Source organism: Pinus tabuliformis, chromosome 7 (assembly GCF_031772625.1).
Source record: "Pinus tabuliformis cultivar Carrire ecotype Pingquan chromosome 7, CPIR1, whole genome shotgun sequence".
Taxonomy (NCBI): domain Eukaryota; kingdom Viridiplantae; phylum Streptophyta; class Pinopsida; order Pinales; family Pinaceae; genus Pinus; species Pinus tabuliformis.
In genome coordinates this window covers 1,777,804,722-1,777,811,033 of record NC_142293.1, presented here as the reverse complement: position 1 = coordinate 1,777,811,033, position 6,312 = coordinate 1,777,804,722, and positions in this window count along the sequence as shown.

Genomic DNA, 6,312 nt, shown 5'->3' with positions numbered 1-6,312 from the left:
TGCTAATCTATGAATAATAATAAGAAAGAAAAGTAAATTGCTCTAAGCATAGAACATACCATAACTTAACATCCTTGACCTCCAAGGTAATTGAGATTACATATTTGTATACGGAGGAACTAATGGCATGTAACTAGGGACTCCAAAGCAATAGTAATATGTTGGAGAGACATTATGAATCTAATGTGTTGAAAGACTAGCCCTTCAACCAAGGTTTTAGGGTGCTTCTAGCTTTGGAGCCTTTGATCATAATTTTTCAGATTAGTGTGATGTCTAGTTTATGGAGTTGGACTAGCCTTTTGAGGGCTAATATTTTTTGGATTGCCCCCTAATCCTTGAGAGTTAAGTGGGAGGATGATGATTATAGTGTGTGTGTGGGGTCGGGGGGGTGGGTGATTTATTTTCTATAGGGACCTTGGTGATGCCCCAGATTGTTTACGATGATTAAAATCAAGGAAAAACTTATGTTTTGCTTTAAGAAGATAAAATTTTCAACCCATGGGATTTGAGAGGATGGTGTCGGTGGCTACACCTCCCATAGATGGGGAAGTATCATCGAGTTTGACCGTGGCACAATGCTCATATGGTTTTTAAGACACAAGATGATTAGGTGTAAGCAAAGGGGAAGAGGCAAAGGAGGGGGAAGGACTACATGTGGAGCCAAAAGGGCCCTAGGTTCATAGGCTAGGAACCTAGGGGGAAATTTTTTAAAAGGGAGTTTGAATCGAGAGAGAGGGGCGGGGAGGGGGGGGTGGGGGTTAAGGGGAAGAAGTGGGGTGTGGGAGAATAGAGATTTGGGAGATAATTGAATCAACACCCTAAGAACCCATAATAGAATCCCTAATGGTAGCACATGAAATATCAAAAGTGGGATTTTTTTGCTTATCGGGAGTAGTAAATATCGAGGGGGGACTAAAGCCTTTAAGGAGGAACTGACTATGATTCTAGGTTTTTCAATAAATTGGCTAGGTTTACTCCTAAAATGTTCTATTTCTCATCTCTAGGTGTATATGGTGTTATCCTTTTCCTATAGAACTTTTTTCCCTCTGATGGTGGGGGTACAAATGGGAGAATTATTCTCTGTGATACCCAATTGAATGGTATTTGAAGCAATGGAAAGAATGGCATTAGTAGTCCAATATTTGAGTCTATGAGAGTGAGTTATATATCAGTTGAATTTCTCCTAATAGTCTTATAATAATATCCACTTCCATATACATCCATAGCCATCTTTTGTCTAGATTTTGTTCCCATCCATCCTTCAACTTCAGGAATTTTCCTATTTTGTCCCATGTTTCCTCATATAACATTTTCTACCAAAATATGTGTGATAGCCCTTGGTTAATCCTCCTATTGTAAATATTATAATCATATTTTGTAATTAACATGTTTATTTTTGGGACATGGATTTCAGAGCTTGGGGAGGGATATTACTTGGGAAAATTAGAGGAAGTTGGTTATTTAATACTAGTATGGGAAACATATTGGTTTGGCTTAAATGGATTGATTGTGCATTAATTTAGCTGGAGGAAGAAAGGATGAGAGCCATACCTCACCTTGGGCGAGCCCTTAAGTGAAAGAGGACAAAATCTAATAGTGGTTGGCGCTGACAAGGGTGGCGTAGGGAGATGGCGTAACAACATGCCCACAACAATTCCCAATGAAATACAACCATTGGACGAGAAACTTATGAGTGGTGGGAGTAATACATATGACCATACATGATCATTTGGGAGTTGGAAAAATAGAGAGGAGGTTTTAGGAGAGGAAGTGTTCAGTGTGGACGACACATGTAGGAGTACGAATTAGTGGAAGGAAGTAAACGTTGAAGGAAGGAAGCTCGTTGGAGTGATGTAGCCGGAACAATAAAACAAAGGCATGTAGGCATTTAAGGGGGCATCTATTCAAGGTTAGGGGAAGGATTAAGCAAAAAAAATTACACCATTGCCTAGACTATGGAAGAGAGGAGAAGATGTTTCATATGAGATTAAGAAGAGTTGCTTGGGGCATCTCGTAGGTTAAGGTCAGAAGTCTTTGGATTCCCTATTCTAGATAAAGGGTGGAGGTGTTGTAGTCACTATATTCCCTTGAATTAGCTAGTGGGTGTAGATCATTATCTTTGGATTCCTAGTCAAGGAGTTCCATGGTGCCTTCCTTTGCTTGGTTTCAGGACTATCACTTTATAGAGATTTGGATTCTCAATATAGGGTGGAATCTCTCAAAGCATTGTTGGTATATGTTCTAGTTTGTTTTCAATGGGTTTTGGGCTCCCAATTTATGGTGGAACTATCAAGGTATTTTCCATAAGGGTGAAGGTGGAGTATCATCTGGATTCCCTTGATTGGCTAGTGGGTGGAGGTGGAGTAGCCTCTAGATTTTCCTGTTTCAACTTTTCTTATTAGCTAGTGGGTGGAGATGGTGTAGTCTTTGGATTCCCCATTTTAGTTGGTAGCATTGGATATTTCCCTTGAGCACTCTGCCTCAAGCTCTAAAATCTAGCTTGGGGGTATCTAAGGTTGGATGGAGAGTTGAATTCCCAGTCTCAATTTCCAAGTTCTTCCTTATAAGATAAGTTCTCACCTATATCTTATGCATTGAATATTGAATATTATTTACATGTTCCTTGTGTTGATTCAATGCTCATGCTAATGTTGAGGAATGTAATTCCTATATGAATATGGAATTTTGGTTTCTTGTGTAACTTTAGAGGAATGGTTGATTTCATGTATTTTCCTTAGGAGCTTGAATTTCATGAACTTGATGTCTATTTCTTGTTGTATTGTTGTGGTGAATGCAATGAGGTCCTTTAAGGACATCAACAAAACTTTTAGGTTTTTCGACACTGTTTTTAATGAAGATTTTAGGATTTCCTTCACAATGAGTACTAGTGTCTTCCTTTTCTGCACTAGAGGATTCATTTGTATAACCAAGCCCAAACTTCTCATGTGGTGGCCTTTGAAATTTGAGAATGGCGTCCAAGACTTGGGTTGTCTTCACATTTTTGTTGACTTTTTCCAACTCCTTTTTCAAAGATACTACTTTAGTTTCCAATTTTTCACATATTTCTTCCTTTTCCTTTAGTTTATTTTTCAAGACTTCTTCTACTCACTTAGCTTCCTCTTTCTCAATTTTGAGAGACTATTTCTTGGTATAACTTTCCATTCTTTTTTCTAAGTCTGTCATTTTCTTCTAAGGCATTGATAAATAAGTCATCCATACCTCCAATTATTTCTTCTTCTTCTTCTTCCTGATTTTCTGCTTCATTTGAGACAACCATGAATAGTATTTCTCTGTTTTCATCATAATATTCCTTGTCAAAGACATCATTGTCATGCTTGGATAATAAATTCTTCTTTCTTAAGCCTCCCCTTTTGATCATCCTTTTCTTAGGTTATTCTTCATCATCATTGTCATCTATATGAGGACACTTGGTAGCATAATGTCATATTTTACCACATTTGAAACAAATGAGACGTAACTTACCTTTAATCTTGGATCCTTTCTTCAACCTCCTGACAAGTTGTGCCATTTCAATATTAGAATCATCATTGGTGCAATCACTACTCTTCCCATTTCTTAATGGGTTTGATTGTTTGAATGCAACTTTCTTGTGGGTTGGATTTCCTGACCTCATCTCATATGTTGTGAAAAATCCATGAAGTTCATCCATTGATAAAGTGTCCAAGTATTTTAGTTCATTTATGGCACAAAATTTAGCATCAAAACGATTTGGAAGAGATCTTAATTTTTTTTTTAAATATTCATCTTTTCTTTGACATCTTCACCCAACCCTTTGAGAGAGTTAACCACTTCATCTATTTATAGGAAGTAAGTAGCAATATCTTCAATTCTCCTATGGTGTAAAATTTAGCATCAAAATGATCTGGATTATATCTTAATTTTTTTTGAAATATTCATCTTTTCTTTGACTTCTTCACCCAACCCTTTGAGAGAGTGATGAGGCTCATCATTGGGTAAAATACATGGACCTTAATACACCTCCAAGCTTACTAAAATCAAATCTTCTCGTAATTTTTTACATGTTTTAATTATATTTTTCTTAATGAGATGAGTAAAAGTAAGATGTTATGTCTAGTGGTCTAATGTGCATTGATTGTAGGCTTTTGGGAGAAAATTATGGCTAATTAAGGTGCAGGAACTCGAATGAGACAAGAAGGAGAGATTATAGGAGATGGATCTCCCTCATTAAATCCTCACTCACTCAAAGATCCCTCAATCAAATCACACCAGCTCAGAGTTGCAGGTAGCCGAGTCATGAGGATCATTGGCAGCCAAGTTAGTGATAGTTAAGAACCAGTTAATATTAAGATTGGGAGCCAAGCCTCCCTATATTTAAGGAATTTTTTGGAAACTTCAGTTGTATAAATAAATAGGCCTAGAGCCTCATTAGGATTTAGATTTTTTTATGCAAAATAGTTAAGCATTTTCGAGTTGAAGGATTGTGACCAAACTCTGTTATGTATTTTTTTTATATGTTAATGAAAATGAGCATTCCCTTGATCTAGCACTGAGTTGACTCAAAGGGCTGAAGCTCTTGGGTTAGGGCCCAACCCTAGCAGCAGAGGTTCCTCTTACTATACTTGTATGCTTAGGTTATTTCATAGATTACTTGTTAAATTGATTTTGGCATTGTTACATTGCAAGTATTGGTGAATTTGATTAGTTTGCTTCCATTTGTGCATAGCTTTAACAATAGCATTATAGAGATAATGAAATATCAAAAAAGGTTGATAACAGATGAATCTCACCTCATTCCTCTCTTTAGGGACCATGGTTTGAGGAAAATCCCCCATTCAGCCCAAGAAGACAGAATTCTAGTTTCTTATGAAACTTAGGGTTTTTCTGCTAATTAGGTCATCATCTTTCAGTTCTAGAAGATAGGTTGCAGTGGTAATTTATGATATATTAAGTTTTGTATTAGATTTTATGTTTCTTTCATAATAGGTTTCAAGCATTTCCATTCATGAACTTGGCAAATAAATGATGCAAAATTTGTTTCCTTATATTGTTGTAAACCCTTCCTATTTTGAAATGATTTATGGATAAATGCCAACGATGATGTGTATGTTGCAAGAGTTTAAATATTGCAGGAAGACCTCATATCATCAGCCTTAGCCAAACCATACCCACCCATGATTGCCAAAGGCCACTAAGTTCTCAATCTGAGTTATCATTTCACAAGGACAACTTGCCATGCTTGTTGAGCAAATCCAACCATCATAGAGCTTCAGTTTGAGTTCTGAGTGAGTTTCAACCACTTCCTTGCCTTATTCCTTCCATCACTCACCTTCCCTAAGCTCCATACCACTATCCAAATCACTCCTTATGCTTTTAGCCTATTCCTGTAGGAAAACAGGGGATCTTATAGGTGAACTAGGACATCCTGTAGGAAAACCTGTAGTGGCCTGTTTTGAGCCTGATTTGTGAAAAATGCATCACGAAAGCTAGGAGAAGACCCCTGCTTGCCTCCCAAACCATTTGACCCATCACACTCATCTCTCTCCACACCTATCCCACCTGCCATGCAACCAAGAAGGATTAGCATTCATGTTTTCACCAAAAAAAAAAAAAGACAAAAAAAGGTTGTTATGCTTATTCATGTGCACAGCAGATAAGTGATTGCTTAGATTAGATTTCATGCTTAGGTTAGTTAGGGTTTCACATGTGTTAAATTAGAATTATTTTGAAGCAAGGTATCTTAAAAAATAGCTATATGAGTTGTGTGTTTTAGGCATCTATTTCAGTCTTTCATTGCTACAGTGGGTAGCATTTCAAGCCTCTCAATTAGGGTAAAATTCTCCTTTTTCAATTGATAATCAAACTTCTTCTAAATCAATAGAAGGCTGGTTTGAGAAAACCTAGTGGTATATCGCCCCAACTCAGCAGTGACAAAGAGTGGACCCATTACATCTATTTGTGTATACAGCACTGTCACCTCCAAGCTTGTATGAACCCCGGGTTGATGAAATAAAGTTGGTAGCCCCAGGAATTGCAGCATTCTTGTTGCAATACTAGTGCTCATCACTTTTTGGCACCGTTGCCGGGGAGGTGTCTCAGTAGATGTGATTTCTGCTTTCTTTCTTCCATTTCTTATCTCTTTCATTCTGTTATTAGTTTCATTTTTGCAAAGTAGTTGTAAGTTGGTTTGCTTTCCTTTCCATTCTGCAAGTGATTTCATTCAACAATTAGTTTCAATTCAGTTTGTCATTTCAATTATGCAACTAGTCTTAAAGCTTGAAAAAAAAAATAGAAACACTTCTTTCATGCTTCATAGGAATAGGGATAACTGAG